Source organism: Rhipicephalus microplus, chromosome 9 (genome assembly GCF_043290135.1).
Source record: "Rhipicephalus microplus isolate Deutch F79 chromosome 9, USDA_Rmic, whole genome shotgun sequence".
Lineage (NCBI taxonomy): Eukaryota > Metazoa > Arthropoda > Arachnida > Ixodida > Ixodidae > Rhipicephalus > Rhipicephalus microplus.
This window is the reverse complement of record NC_134708.1, coordinates 27,941,379-27,958,113: the sequence shown is the minus strand read 5'-3', so window position 1 is coordinate 27,958,113 and position 16,735 is coordinate 27,941,379. Positions and strand designations below refer to the sequence as shown.

The window sequence follows — 16,735 nt, the reverse complement described above, 5'->3', positions numbered from 1 at the left end:
GGAGAAATTTCGTTGCTGCGATGTTTCGTTCGCCGGCGATAAAGAATGGGTCGCCTTCCACCACGCGACAAATGCTCACCTGCTTGGGCCAGTCTAGATGGTGTTCATAGGACCCACCTAGATAAAATGAATCAAAAGCTCTGTATGCCCTTTCATGTCGGGGCGGAACGCACAAATGCACAAATGTGGCCGAAGATGAGAAGTCGATTTCTTTCCAACGCGTTTATAAAAACTTACGATGGTAAAGGTGTCATTGTACAGGCAAAAACAAAAGAAAGGTGCGGTAGTATTATCTTTCCTCAATCGCGCAGCGCGGACATGTCTCACTGAATAAAAAGAAAATGAAAGGCAGTGGGTTCTCGCGCAAGTACATGATTCACCCACCTGAATACACGCCATATCCGATGGTGTGCACCATCGTGTAGTTACTGATGGTTTGAATACTAACATGCTATTCAGTTCTGTTGTGTATTCTTGAGCGATGTTGTCTTTTGAATAATGGAAAGTCTTCTCACAATTTGTGCTTGCTTTTTTAAGCTTGTTTTACGTCATTATCTCACACGTAACTCATCTGATTTTCATTGCCGTTCTCTTCCTATTAAAATTATTATTAATATTTTCTCATTGTTATTCCTGTTAGGACTTGTATAATAATTGACAATTAGTTTATGTTATTGTTTTTATGGAACTTGTACCAATTCGTGTATCTATTCCTTTTATGCTCCCCTTATACAATGCCCTGTCGAGTCTGTAAAGTATTTTGAATAAATAAAAAAAAATAGAGATATGACACTCTATGGTGTGCACGATTGGCGTGACTACAACCACGTGTGGTTTAGAGCTTTAGCAGCAGCACTCGTCCGTCTGCCGGCACAAAGCGAAGCGCATGCGCAGTCCGTTTGCGGCCTGTTTTTGTTACTGTATAGCGGGAGGCGCGTCGCGAGTGAGTGGCGTTGATGAAGGCGTGCTCAGATGACGCTGTTAACTCGATGGTAAAATGGCCTCGTAGCTGACGCGTTGCGCATGTGCAGAGTGTCACGTGTGGTGTAGAAGGGCGTTCGTTGTCAAAACTGTCTTGTATAAGCTCCCACGGTCCTGCTAACCGTCCGCTAGACCACACGATGCCTGATCAGGTGAACAGGTGCACCGATTTCGCGGACATGTCATAACCCAGGCGTCAACTGGTGGCCGACGCGATTTGTCTGCGAGGTGCCCAGCTCTCCATTGGGCTGCCTCTGCCGCATGATTCCCCATAGAATTCTAGTGCTGCCGTGTGGGCGTAACCTATGTGAGTCGTGCTGCTCAACGGAGTCCCAAGATGCCGAAAAACGGGGGCCCTTGGACTATAGAGAACGTGCGAGGAAGCGGAGTGCATCGCTGATGGTGTATCTTCCACGGAAGCGAAAACCTTCAAGGTGAGAAAAAAAGCAGGGTAATAATTGGTTTGCGTCGGTCTTTATTAAGGTATTTTGAGCTAGCCGCATTTTCTCATATCTGCACGTCTAGAGTAATGCTCTGTGTTTCTGTTTTGCCAACTACCATCGTGAACGACATGAGTGGTAGCACACGCGCTTATGGCAAATAGGTTCGAATGCATGGCCAGGAGTGATTTGCGGCAGTTTTCGTCGGAAAGGGCGCCAGGGTTTGGATGATGTTGGCACTTCAGCTTCGCTAGTTCTGTCACGTAATACAGAATTTGCATTGATACAGATCATGTCCAGTGCCACCTTCATTATGCATCTACTGTGAAAAGCTTAAGGCATTACATTTTTTTTTACTTGCTGGCCGTCGTGTCATATGCCATAAAAGCATTTAGAAACTTCATTCAGCAACTTAAAGACTGCTCTGTATTCTGAAAACATTATTTGCCTTGGGGCGTCTTCGTCGGCCCACAGCAGCAGGAATGTCTATTCAGTTATACGCGAACACAAAGACTGCTTTATTCCCAATGCCCCGCCGCAGTGGTCTAGTGGCTAAGGCACTCGGCTGCTTACCCGCAGGTCGCGGGATCGAATCCCGGCTGCGGCGGCTGCATTTCCGATGGATGCGGAAATGTTGTAGGCCCGTGTGCTCAGATTTGGGTGCACGTTAAATAACCCCGGGCGGTCGAAATTTGCGGAGTCCTCCACTACGGCGTCTCTCATAATCATATGGTGGTTTTGGGACGCTAAACCCCACATATCAATCACTCACTCAATCAATCAATCAATCAACTTTATTCCCAATTAAAATTTCACACTTCTAAAGAAATTTCTACCGACCTGCAAGTTTTCTTTTTGGCCCATTACACGTGTAAGTGTAAAGTGGAGCAGACCGCGCCGAATGACCAAGAACCATACAGATAATCTTAGAACTTTCCGATGTGATTACGCGCACAACGCAAACTTCGGTTTCTTCTAGAACATGCACTGCCGCTAGCGATTACGCTATTATGTTCGACCGCACATGTATGAATGCCGACGCGCTTCACCACTTGACAGTTGATTGACGACCGACGCTGGGTTCACAGCTATCAGTGCCACTGTGTGTGGTTGTAAATGTAATCTGAGTTTCCGTTTATCGGCACCAGGTTCGGCAAAAGACAAAAGTTTACTCCTGGACATACAGACTACTGCATGCTTTCAACGTCACGACCACGTGAAAATATTATTGTTACAAGCTTTACCTTTATTGCCATATAGACGAATTACTCATTCTCCAACTTCTCTATGAAAGTTTCGGTACCCGTTTGCACATACCTCGTTGAGAGCGTAGGCGTTTACCAACGCCTATGTTTCCGCATCGGGATGGCCGACACCGCAGCCTGTGACTATACTGACGCAACGAAGACATCATTCGACATATATTTGGTGACTGCCTAAATTATAGTAAACAACGACTGTGCCTTCGCAAGGAACTCAGCAAAATACATCATCAACCTCTGTCGGAGTAAAGAATTTTATAATATCGACAGGATGCAACATCACAGAATAAGACCCTGAAAGCGCTTCTACGCTTTTTTTTTTTTTTTTGCGAGTGACCAGCCTTTCTGAACGATTGTAGGCAGAACGCCCTTCCAGTGTGCGTTTTTGTTTTCTCATGAGTGCACATGTGTTTTTTTTGTTTTCTTCATCTATATCCACCCCCTCTTTCTTGCCCATATTTCCCCACCGCCAGTGCTGGGTAGCAAACCGGACGCCAATATCTGGTCAACCTCCAGGCCTTACTTTCTCTCTCTCTCTCTCTAAATATATATATATATATATATATATTAACCATGTAAAAAGCTATATCTTTACATGCGCTGCGTCCACGTGTCTTCCTTTTATACTTAAAATTTTCGCGCCACTCAGTTAGGCTGCCTCTCGAGTTCTGTGTTCTTCAATGTCGCAGGCGTGGAGCAATATGAAGACATGAGTGATTTTCAGGAGTGTTGGTACGGGAGCAGACAATTCTGAGCAAACCTAGCGGGAATGGCGCAATCCACGTGATAGCGGTGTCTGCGCACATAAGCGTGCCTGCAATCGGGTCGTCACCGAAAGCAGCAAATATCAATTGCGTCACCCTTCAGAGATTCCAAAACGAAATCAACATGTGTCAGCGACAGATATTTGAAATATATCTATAGCGCTGCGCCTACAGCTAGTTCGACAAATTACTAAAACTCTGGAATCATTTAAAAGACTATGGGTCGCATGTTCAGAGATCGCCTAGCGGCTAGTACCCTAAAGTCCAAACTCCTTCAAAGATGAAACACCAACTAGAAAAGCTCTCCTTTTGTCGACTTCTGACCTTCGTGGCAATAGAAAATATTGGCAAACCGTAATGATTCACCTTCAAGAGTTCAACGTAATAGCGATATTCTCCGTGCGTGAACAACTTAGTGCATACTTTTGTTGTTGATGTTACTCGACAAATTTCAATTGTGGATCACTAAAACGTAACCGATAAGGTTGACAGTGGCTTGCGTCAGTGAAACTTTCGCATATGTCTGCATTCTGTGTAATGGGTAACATTGTTTAAACCAGAAGTAATTTTGCGCGTACAGTGTTTTAGAACTTGCTATGCCACCACTACGTGGTATTAAGAGAGTACGCGCAGTAACATTTGTGCTTTTGTAAAAGAAGGCCAGCTTTAAACCAAGAAGTGGTTATGATAATCATATGTTCTGACGGCCGATAACAATAATGTATGCTTCTACCGCCCAATGATATTACGATATACCATGCTGAATAGCGAAGCCTGTATTCAGGAAGCGGGTGTTTGTAAAGGATTACACTTACTTTTGCTGCATTTCGGGTCAAAAGAATCACTTCCATTCTTTTTCGAAGGTTATGCTGTGTTTAAGAAAGGAGAAAGAAAAAGGGGGGTGGGGGGGTCATGTGGCTGTATGGCAGAACAGCATTGGGTGCAGTTTAGGGCGCATAAGCCTCAACTTTCGTTTGTCACAGAGCCGCTAGAGCCTTTAAACGTTGTTTGAAATCATTCATTGGCAAAACAAAAATTGAATTTGATGATTTGATTCCCTTCTTGAGTTTTGAATTCGATGATATCAGTTTGATTCCCTTCTAATGCTTAACTCCTACTTAACAGGTATATAAAAGTTTATTAGAAGAATATCTTCTTCAGTTGGGAATTAATGATGTAATTGCTACGGATGCATCCATGTGTTAAGAGAAAGTGGGGGTAGGCATCTCTTCAGAAGCATTGTCTTGCTCATTCTCAGAACGTATTGCGGATTACGCACCTACTTTTGAAGCAAAGATTTGAGCAATCATTTTGGCCATTTAAAAACTTACAATAAATGATTCGGTGGTTGTTACTGTTACTAATTCGCTTTCTTTATGTAGATCCATAACTTCAGCTTCTTTCGAGTCTCCAGCTTGGAATGCTTTCGCTTCTTCAACCTATAAACACTTGAGTACATTGCAGTTAGTATGGGTGCTAGGTCATGGAGGTATATTTATAAATAAAATGGCTGATGCTCTCGCGCATTGGTCCCTAGATGGTCCTATGTTCATTGTACCAGATACCAGCTTTGTCACTGAATCCCGATTTCGTAAATATTCTTTACCACAGGATTTCGTGAAAGTTAGATTGCCCGTTCAAAAATGTGGTCATCTTTTATTTGTCTAGAATATTAAATGATGCCGCTTTCACAAATCGAAAGTGTGCTTCACAAAGTTTCGATGCCGCTTCCCACATGTTAATTTTTATTTATGCAGGTCTGGTCAGGTACCATCTTCTCTTTGCTCTGATTGTGAAAAGACAGAAAACATTTTTTTTTGCTAATTTGCCGATGTTTCACAAGCAGTAGGGAGAAACGTTTAGGAACTATATCCAGAAAATTAAGCATTAATCTTAATTCTGGAAATATCCTTTCCTTTAGGGCTTCTCTAAGCCACAGGAACAGGCGCGTCTGCATAGCAATTTGCGGATTTCTTAGCGACAGAGGAACGTTTGCTTGTTAGGTTTTTTGTAATTAAATTGTAGTTGTTTAGAATTATCGTTTATTCATTCATTTCACTCAATCTTTCTTTGCCTGCTTTATTCGTAGGTAATCTCATGATTGACCAATGTTATGTTTCCTAGATGGCTGAATAATTATTTTCTTCATGTGAATTTGATATTCTTTTTTCCCCATTACAATACCACTGATTTAATGGCCAATAGCCACAACACAGATGCCACCAAGCTAACCTGCTTTCAACGTAAACGGCCTGGTTTCGATCCTCACTCTAATCCCGAGATTTTTATTATTAACTTTATGCTGCGTCTTGCTCAATATTACGATCACGGACAAGATTATTTTTTGCTCACAACCAACGACACCAACTCCGATGCCGGAATTTCGGCGAAACGAGCTCTTTAAAGGGACACTAAAGGCAAAACTTATTAGGTCGATGTTTTTTGCCGAAATAGTGGTCAAGAAACGTGGTAGTGCTACTTTTGTGCCAAGGACGTGGTTATTTGGAAATTTAATCACGTTGCAGTGGTCCGCATCGCGTTAGCGCACTTCCGATTAACCGCCTGAAAGAGGCCACCTCGCGTCACTGTTGCCGTGCACACAACGTTGTCCGGCTTTACCGCGCGGCCGCCGACACTAGCAGCAGTGCGAAAATAACGGGAGCAACAGCAGCGACAATGGTCTTGAACAGTTTTAGTCATGGCGTCAGAGCAGATATTCCATGGCCTCCGAATTTGCGGGCGCGTGGCGAGTTATGCCACGCGCCCACAATCTCGGGGGCCATAAAAATGTGGGCTTGTTTCAACTGGGCCCCACTCGATGATACAACCTGTCCAGATTAAGCAGGCGGAAAACTGAACTTTTGAACCTCTCGCGCCATTTTGCATAGTAACCTTCGGCGGTTCTTTTTTTTTTTTCTTGAATCAAACAGGAACGAACAAGTAGCATTTTATTAAGTCTCCTGATGCAGGGAAAGTTCTTTGTTTAGTGCAGCTGGTTCGATTTCAAGTGATTAATTGTAGGTGGTAACTCTGACGTCATCGGGATCATTTTGCGAATCGCCTACTCGTGGCGCGTGTGTCCTCCTGTATTTAAATGAATTTCTCGGTAAGTAGGGTGCTGCTGTTGATAATGATGTTGATTCAGACGTTGCCACATGGTCATCTTTCACTCTCACATAAATTGTTATTTGACTGTTGTGCACCTTTACCACTGTCGATTTAAAATATGCTTGAGCGGTTTTTGCCTGTATAATTGATGGCCCTAGAGACTTTTCGATTATTTTTCATGGTACAACCGCCAAGAAAACAAATTCGAACAGCATAGCACATAGATGCCACACTGTTTGAGTTTCTTTCCGTCCCGATATTACTTCATCGTCGCAGCTCGCTTGTCTTACTTGAGTGCAGACAGGCTTTAACTTTCTTGTGTTTAGAGTGCCAAATGTTTTTTTTTTTTTTCATTCTTGCAAAGGTTAGTTGTTGAAACGAGGCGCACCGGTGCAAATGTGAGGACTCCATCGAATATATGTTGCGACAATTCGAGAACCAATGCACGCGGCACGCCATCGAATGGTTGAGATTCAGATGGAGACGCAAATGTTGAAGGCCCGTGTGCTCAGATTTGGCTGCGTGTTAAATAACTCCAGGTGGTCGAAATTTTCGGAGCCCTCGACTACGGCGTCTCTCATAATCATATGGTGGTTTTGGGACGTTAAACCCCACATATCAATTTATCAATTGAATGGTCGGGATGTGGTGAGCCAGTCCTGCACACAGCCTTATCGAAGCACTACGCAACCAAATGCAGTACCTCAGGGTCTGGGGCTTGCGAAGGCTTTTGTTCGCTGGATCTCGCTTTTGAAGATCCTTTGGCTACTTCCGACGACCTATTCAATGTAGGTATGATTTTTTTGTAGTCTTACAGCGAAACTATCTCAAATTTGTCCCGTAGTAGTCTTAATAGTAATGTATAGCAGTACCTGGGGCTTGTGGAGGTAGCCGTACGCTCTAAAGAATAGTATTAGTATCAATAAACTAAAATTGTCATTTAGATTTTCTGAGTTTCCTTTCTGGAAAACCTGAATTCGCCATATATCAGGATATCGCCAATATCAGGAATGTTACTTCACTGTGATAGTGCGCGCGCCGTTCGGGATCGGGGAGTGCCGGGGCTGCTTTCATAACGCGAGGATGGAATGAAGTGTCCGTTTTGTGACGCCTCTCTAACTGCAGTGGACAGAACACACATCGTCTGGCCGTGCTCGGGCTTAGGGGAAGCGCGCAGTCGTTTTGGAACAACAGGTCACTGTTCCGGTCACCCTCCAAACTTACAAGTGTATACATAAGAGAACCATTCCACCAATCACAAACATTACGCACACGTTTACCTAGTTTGTTTTTGTGGGATGAGCCTCTCGTGTTATGTTACGTTGTAAGAAAAAGAAAGTGTACTAGGTAGCTAACGCACTATAATTTTATAGCAGGAATACTTCGCGTATACTCACAAATACACAATAGAAATGTCACCCGGAAATGAGGTGCCACATGGCCCCTAAATTGAAACGGCAACTCACAAGTATAGTCCACCGCATTCGTCTTGGTGTGGCGTACACCAGAAGTTACGCACATATCATCGGTCGCAGTGACACCGGTCCGAATGGTGAACACTTTGATGATGTGTCAGAAACGAGTACATATTTTGTGTCTGCCCAGCAAGCGCACGTGAACGACAAACGCTGATTTCTTCTACTGAACGATATCGCAGTAGGTCACTAACTGATGAGACCGTGTTGGGCCCTTGGCCGGACACCAACAGTGCAACTGTTGTCATAAGAGCGGTTATAACCTTTTTGGAAGCAACTGGACCATATGCATGGCTATAAAATTTTGCTCAGCTAGAAATAATTCCAGATACTCACCTCTCTATCTCACCATCATTCATTAGTCTTTCTCCCTCCCTTTCCCCTCCCCCAGTGTGGAGTAGCAGGCTAGAGCAAGCTATCGCTCAGGCTGACCTCTCTGTCTTTCTGTAAATACATTTTCTCTCTCTCTCTCTCTATCATGTATACCAAAACAACACTCGTTAACGCACTTAACATTCTGTGACAGGAGCGTGAAGTCACGCCAGGTGGCAACACTCAATATTACGCACTGAGTGGGTGTTGTAAAGGCTCACCCACTACAAAGCGCTGAAACACATGCTTGCGTGTTGCTTTACTGACGCGTAGAGGGCCATTCGCTGATTCGCAAGAAGGAACCACGATGAAGCAGGGGGAAATTAGCAAATGTACTTGCAGTGGACGTTCTTGGATGTTTTAAAACGGTAAATGTTACTCGCACAGTCGTTCCTTTCTTTAGAGATGGTTAAGGGGAGCACAGAGAACGAAAGCAAGGCTGCCAGCTGAGAAGGCGCTGTGCATTATTAGCTCGCAGGCTCCTCAGTATTTTTTTACGCGTCAATCGGCATATATTGCATAAGGATGGATTATTTCGGACATTATATTTTTAACGAGTTTATGGCGCGAAAAAAAAACGAAAGAAGAACAAGCGCCACTATACTTGTTCTTGTCCTCCTTTCGAGTTTCTTTTTTTCACGTCATAAGCTCGTTAAGAATGAACCAACTCGCCCAACAAGTGACTCTGCTGAATTATATTTTTATTTCGTAAACCGCGCTTGTGTTCATGAGCTCTGGATTATATACTTTGATTGTTTGACTTATTTAAGCGTGCCGTTAAAATTTTGTTTTGCTCTTTGTACTTTTCCACTGCTGTCTTTTAAATGTCGTTTTCAGTGGGTGCTTCGAAGCGCACATTCAAGTCCCTTTTTGTCCACTCTCCAAAGATGATTTTTCTCCATTCTGATGTTAAAAAGATAACTAAACAAAAAAAACTTGCAGGCACTGTTCAGAGACCTCAAGAACGATCAGAGACAGATGATTGAAGTGACGGAACGATTCGGGAAACATCAGTCAATTCTGGCTGAGGTCGTACGCGATGTTCCGGCATCCCAGCAGATTCTAAAAGCGCAGATTGAGCAAGTCGCAGCTACAATCAGCTCCACGGTATCGGAAAAACTGCGGTTGTGGCGGAATCGGGCTGAAGAAACTACTACCACGTCGGCATCGAGTGCGTCAGCGTCGTCGTTGTCGTCACTGTCATTAGGATCGGAGAAGACGGCGACAAACCGAAACCTGAAGGTCTTCGCCGACATGTCACTGCGCACTCTGGAAGACTTGCGGCCGACTTCTACGTCACACGGTCCACGGCGCGTCAGCGTTCATTGTGAGCCCGTACGCCAGGGCAATGCCTCCTAGAAAAATTATGCCTGCAACGTGAGCCTTACCCTCGGATTTTAACCTCCCCCTCCGGTACGGAGGCGAACGCCTTTGGCGGCTTCCCCTTGCGAACGCAGCAATGCTCTCACAGTTGCCTCCGAGTAGCTGTGATGTCACGTGACAGAGCGGTGAAGTAATGTCACGTGACTGAGCGGTACGGAGGCGAGCGGTCTCACGCGGCGGACGGTTGCAACACGCGGCAGGAGGCATGGCCTCCGAGATTTCGCGCTGGCAAGAAGCTCCCGATTGGAAAGAGCGACGTTCCAGGCATAGTTTTTCTAGGAGGCGTTGGCCAGGGCTGCGAGGAGTGGCATTTGACCGACGGCCGGGCAACAGTGTGCAGTTGGGGCGAAGTGAGTTGGTTAGCAAAGTACCGCGTGGTCCTCCGAAACTGCGATGGAGAGGCTCTATCATTGCTCCTGGAAGACGCTGCTCGGATCACGGTGTTGCACATGAGGGACACGTACTACACGTTCCTAGTCTTCAGAAATGGGGCCGAACTCGTTGTGCGGATCGCGTTCCACGGTGTGTTGGCAGGCACTCCGTGCCCGTCGCCCGTGATCCCCATCAAGGCGTTGGTAAGCTCCTTTACAACACCTCGTGTGGCATTGACACCTTGTAGCAGGGCGCACCCTTGTAATCAAGACGGTGACTCGTTGGTGCACTTTCACCGCGAGTTGAGGACGTATTTCATATTGCGGAAAAATTAAGGCATCCTTGAGGATCGAGAGATACATTTTGTTGTCGAGCTCTCCCACAGAGAAATTGGTCCGACGGCATGTACGAGAACGTCATCTGCGTGAAAAAGCGATATGCCAGCGCTGTAATGGTGTCCATTTTACGCGAGCTTTTAGGGGCGAAACTCCTTATAGCGGCACCCGTTCGTCCCCCGTAGTCTGTAACAAGTATAACATTTTGACCTCCGAGGTGGTGCCGGTGAGAGACTTCTTCTGTGCGTTGTTGAAGAATAAAAAATAGTGCTCAATGTACATGTCAATGGCTGCTAATGGGGACTGAGAGACAGTAGCATTCGGCTTTTAGTTAACGCGCAGGCTGCGATCACCATTAGCAACCATTGGCATATACATTGAGCACTATCTGACAAGATGGGGTTGCTACGTTATACTCGCTGGGTGTAACCTCCTTGGTTTTCGAAAGGTTTAGCGAGCGTTCGGCCGCAGTGCCATGAATACAGTGAACTAGTATATACCATGAACTCGAGGTGGTTAAAAGTGGGAAGTGGACCCGAAGCGCAAGCCGTAAGAAAGTGTGCGTGTGCCACCTGTCGTTTAGTCCTTGGAATGTCCGCTGGATGGTGGTGCTTCTATATGGGGAATATATGATGAAAAGATGCGAGATGGTGGTACTTGGAGTGTTGAATAGATCGACGAACGGACACATAGACAGATGCGTGGATGGACGCATGAACGGACACAGGGGCGGCTGCATGGACGAACGCAGGGATGGACGCACGAACAGACGCACGCACGGACGGGCTGATGGACGCATGGACGGTCACACTGACGGACGCATGGACGGACGGAAGCAAGAACGAATGGACGGACGAATTCTTCGCCCCACTCTCCATCATTCACTCCGTAGATATGCTGCCAATTTTTTATACTATTCGATCATTCCAGCTACTATAGGCGGATCAGCGGAAGATAGAAATGGCGGACGAGACGGTGATGTCGCGAGCGTTTCATTGGTTCATGACTACTGAGAGACCGTTCATTGGTTCATGACTACTGAGAGACCGAACTGCGTCGCAGTTTCATCACCGTGTGACGGCTTCGGAGCACGGCTGCATGGTGCCGCCTGCGTCGCTCGAATGACCGAACACCCAGCAATGTAACAGCTAAAGTTGCGTCTCGTTAAAAAAGCGAACGCTTCGAAAAGTGAACGCTTCGTTTCCTCTTTGACTAAAATTTGTAGCGCAATAGGCACCGCACACTGACCAGAGTGAGCTGCGTTGCTCCTTAGCCACGTCTCAAAGTCTTGGACATTCGCCGTTAGGGGCACGCAGAAAATAGACGCGTGCGCATGTCCCCCATCTATCCTGGCCACAATCCGCCGAGAGATGCAAGTCTCGAGGCGCACGTGTCGGGTTCTATGTTTACTGGCGCTGTCTCAAGGTTGCTTTTTAGGGGCGAAGCTTCTTATAGCGGCACCCGTTTGTCCCTCATAGCCGTTGTAGTAGTGTGTAACAAGTATAACATTTTGACCTCCAAGGTGGTGCCGGTGAGAGATTTCTTCTGTGCGTTGTTAAACAATAAAAGATAGTGCTCAATGTACATGCCAATGGCTGCTAAGGGGGAATGAGAGACAGGAGAATTCGGCTTTTTGTTGACGCTCACGCTGCGAATTTTTTATTGTTCAACAGCGCACAGAAGACGAGAAAGGGTTGCTACGTTATACTCGCTGGGCGTAACCTCCTAGGTTTTAGAAAGGTTTAGCGAGCGTTGGGCCGCAGTGCCATGAATACAGTGAACTAGTATATACCATGAACTCGAGGTGTTTAAAGGTGGGAAGTAGACCCGAAGCGCAAGCCGTAAGAAAGTGTGCGTGCGCCACCTCTCGTTTAGTCCGTGGAATGTCCGCTGGATGGCGGTGCTTCTATATAGGGAATATATGATGGAAAGATGCCAGATGGTGGTACTTGGAGTGTTGAATAGATGGACGAACGGACATATAGACAGATGCATGGATGGACGCATGGATGGCTGCACGGACGGATGGACACATGGACGGATGCAGAAGCAGATGCATGGTCGAAAGCAGGGACGGACGCACATATGAACGCGCGGACGCACGAAGAGACGCACTCACGGACGGGCGGGTGGACGCATGGGAGACCACATAGACGCACGCATAGATGGACGGAAGCAAGAACGATTGGACGGACGGATGCTTTGCCCCACTATCCATCATTCACTCCGTGGATATGCTGCCATTTTTTTTATCCGCTAGGATGTATTCTGGCGCTGCTGTCAGACTAGAAAACTCGACTAAAAGGGGCGTTTTTCCCGCGTGACTGCAGCGCCAGAGCGCAAATGCGTAGTGGAGAAAAAATTATTAAGTCAGTCGAAATGGAACGCGTTGCCCGCGTCTCCCTACCCGCGTGAGCGGGCGGATTGCAGCAGAGATACACGGAGACGCGTGCGCGTGTCTGTTTTCTGGGTGCCCCTTACGGCCAACGTCAGTGAACGTAGGTATAGGCTAGTGCCAGCAACGCAGCTCCTTCAGGTCAGCGGACGGTGCCTATGTACCTGTCCATTTTCGATGGTATGCCTATACTTTAAGAGTTACAGCGTAGCATTCACGCTTGTAAACTTGAATATGACTGGGCACGAAAATTTGTGACCCTTGGTGTTATCGCGCGTGCGCGTCGCTGAAGGAGTAATTATGATGCCCGGCTCCCTACACAAAAATGGCAAGTTCGATCCCGTCTTGGCAGTCAAATTTGATGGAGGCGAAACGGTAGAGCACCGGGGTACTGCGCGTTGCCAGTTCAGGTTAAAGAACACCAGACAGTCCAAACTTTCTGTGCCCTCCACTACAGTATCGCTCATAATCATATTGTGGTTTTGAGACGTAAAACTACCAATAAATAAGTACTACTATACGCGCGTCACTGATTTTCCAAGTTTTCCTTACAAAGTGCAAGATTTTACCCTGGTCACTCATGAATATAAATGGGGGCACGAAAATGTTTCTCGTATTCATCGTCAGTGCATTAAAACATTGTTGTCACACGCCTCTTATTGTTCTTGTTTTATTGCCTGCAGACGCAAGAGGTTCTGCTTGTCAGAGCGTCTGTGTATGGAATAGTATCTTTAGACTTTTTTTAGAATTCATATAATAATGAGGTACACTTGTAAAAGAAGCACTTCGCTGTTATGCATCACTTTTTGCATTAGCGAGGTCCGTTGAGCAAGAAGCGCAGCGGAACACTTCATTGATGCTCTCACTGAGGACGAATAATTATACCCCTGCGCTTTGTAATCGGTGGGCCTTTAAATCAATCTCATTGCGCAGTTGACGTGATGTGATCGCTGGAGTAATTCTACTTTTCTGTAACGAAATATTGATGGGTTCGTGGGATTCTTCGCACTACAGTACACTATATGAGTCTGTTTTTTTTTTAACGAAATGTGAGAAGTATAGCATAGGGAGTAGTGATCATAGTGGGAAAACAGGCGTGGTTAGCCTGACCTAAACGGCCGGCAACTGTTCCGTCTGAGCATGTCCTAAATTATAGGGGTCCGTCTCCACATGTCACACCGCCGAGTGTCTCGCAGCAAAGTCCCGAAAATACGCTGCACACTACTCCTCATCGCCATGGGCTTTTTTCAGGAAATAGTAGAGTAACTGTACATGCTCCCTAAAGGTAGCAATCGAACCCGTTTTCTTGTTTTCAACGGAAAGCTTACCGGTTAGAGTTTGTAATCACGGAATATGAATGCGGAAAACAACGTGGGACATTTATAAGCAGACTTTGTTTATTTATGGCGATTATGCAGCCTTCAGGAGACATAATTCAAACAGTGAATGTGATCGCAAAGAACGATTATGCGCCAGTGTAACGCCAGCAGTGATGAAACGTGGAGTTCTAAAGTACAAACACATAACGCGGTGTTCGTCAAGCCTGAAGTCTCGCGACCACTCCTTTCTAGCGAGCTAAATTATTTTACAAGCATTACAGCACTTTTTCGGGGCTTCTTATGAAAATACTTTGGCCGTATATGGTATAGTATGGAGAACTTTATTAAAGTTCTGAGGATCAATCCAGGACTGATGCTGGCCGCTCCCACGTGGAGACAGAGAGGCCAAGCCCCTCTGCCGCCACGCAGGCCCTCTGGACAGACCTGAGTTTGTCTGCCAGCGCGTCACTGGGCAGCATTCGCTGCCACCACTGTTCGTCATGAGAAGCCGCACCGGCCATTGCTGAGCAGCGCCAAAGCATGTGTTCAAAATCGAGCAAGCCCCCACACTTACTACAATAAATCGAAACCCTGCGGACCGGATTAGTTTTATTCATGACGACCGGTTTGGGGTACGTCCGCGTCTGCAGAAGTCTTAAGGCTGGTGCACACCGGCGGCTAGCAGAGGTCGCGCGACCATTCGTGACTGGCGACCATTCGCGACTGATGTTCACAACGGAGAGGCTTCATGCGAGTGACCGGAAGTCGCGAAACCGGAGAGTCACGTCCAGATCTCGTTATCAGCGAGAACTCTGGAGACCGGCGCTGATCAGCTGATCGCCGCCAGCTCACTGAGCAGAGCAAACCCAGCACGCCACATTTATTGTTTTCATCCGTTCCCGCACAGCGTTCCCAACAGCGTCCAGGAGGTCGATTCAAGCGAAGAACAAGAAATTGTCAAGGTGCTGGTGCGCTGTGTCATGGTGTCAGCGCTGGCTGCACAGATGCCTTGAAATAAAAAAAATGGCAGCATATCCATGGAGTCATAGAGTTTCTCAAAATTAACTAGGGGGCACTCTGGCGCTGCGATCGTTCAGCGACCATGGGAATGATGGGTAGTACACACGTTTGCCTAGTCTTCGTACTTGCGGGCAGCGAATCGTACTTGCGGCTTCGTTTATTGCTGTGTTTCGATTTTGTTTTGAAAGAAAGATTCAACCCTTTTAAACTTCGTGACCAAATTTGGAAAGGTAATAAACAAAATAAGGTGGTGAAGTGCAATCGCTAAACATTTGCCGATTTTTGTTTCATGAGAAAACAGCTTCAAGCCACACGAACACACACGGAGCCAAAAGCAGGCCAGAAGTACGAAGTTTAGACAAACGTGTGTACTACCCATCATTCCCATGCTCGCTGAATCGCCGTGTGTTGCAGCTCCCATAGACACTAGCGCCAGAGTTCCCTCTAGTAAGTATTGAGGGAAACTCTATGCACGGAGTGAGTGATGGATAGTGGGGCGAGGCATCCGTCCATCCATTCGTTCTTGCTTCCGTACAACCATGCGTGCGTCTGTGTGGCCGCCCGTGCTTCCATCCGCCCGCCCGTACGTGCGTCTGTTCGTGCGTCCGTACATTTATCTGTGCGTCCGTCCCTGCTTTCGTCCATGAATCTGCTCCTGAGTCCGTCCATGCATCCATCCGTCCGTGCAGCCATCAGTGCGTCCGTCCGTGCAGCCATCAGTGCGTCCGTCCATGCATCTGTCTGTGTGACCGTTCGTCCACCTATTCGACACTCCAAGTACCACCATCTCGACTCTTTTCATCATATATTCCTCATATAGAAGCACCGTCATCCAGCGGACATTCCAAGGTCTGAACGAGATTAGGCACACGCACACTCTCTTAGGGCTTGCGCTTCGTGTCTACTTCCCACCTTTAACTACCTCGAGTTCATGGTATATACTAGTGCACTGTATTCATGGCACTGCGATCCAACCCTTGGGCCCAACGCTCGCAAAACCTTTCTAAAACCTAGGAGGTTACGCCCAGCGAGTATAGCGTAGCAAACCTTTGTTGTCTTTTGTGCGTTGTTGAACAATAAAAAATTCGCAGCGTGCGCGTTAACTAAAAGCCGTATTCTCCTGTCTCTCATTCCCCCTTAGCAGCCATTGGCATGTACATTGAGCACTATCTTTTATTGTTCAACAATGCACAGAAGAAATCTCTCACCGGCACCACCTTGGAGGTCAAAATTTTATACTTGTTACACACAACTACAACGGCTACGAGGGACTAACGGGTGCCGCTATAAGAAGCTTCGCCCCTATAAAACCAGTGGCGGGTGTGGCCACCGTCCCTTCGATCGCGAGAGTTGGCCGGCCATGCCAGCCGCCTATTTCCCGAGCTGCGCTGAGACGACGAGCAGTATCTCCGAGAGTCGTACGTATTCAGAAACGCTCTTGAATTTATCTCGACTTGCCACAGCCTCCAATGCAGCACGAACGCGTCTCGAACGCGCTGTCTTGAGTCG

General features: G+C 46.6%; 1 protein-coding gene across 1 annotated transcript in view; it reads left to right on the top strand.

The window, feature by feature from the left end:
- Nucleotides 1-1,079: 1,079 nt before the first annotated feature.
- LOC119164948 (uncharacterized) overlaps nt 1,080-16,735 on the top strand; it is a 29,514-nt gene continuing 13,858 nt past the window's right edge. Inside the window, exon 1 of the mRNA XM_075873381.1 lies at nt 1,080-1,415. The gene's annotated coding sequence lies outside the window, so the exon portion shown is untranslated. The remainder of the gene's footprint in view (nt 1,416-16,735) is intronic.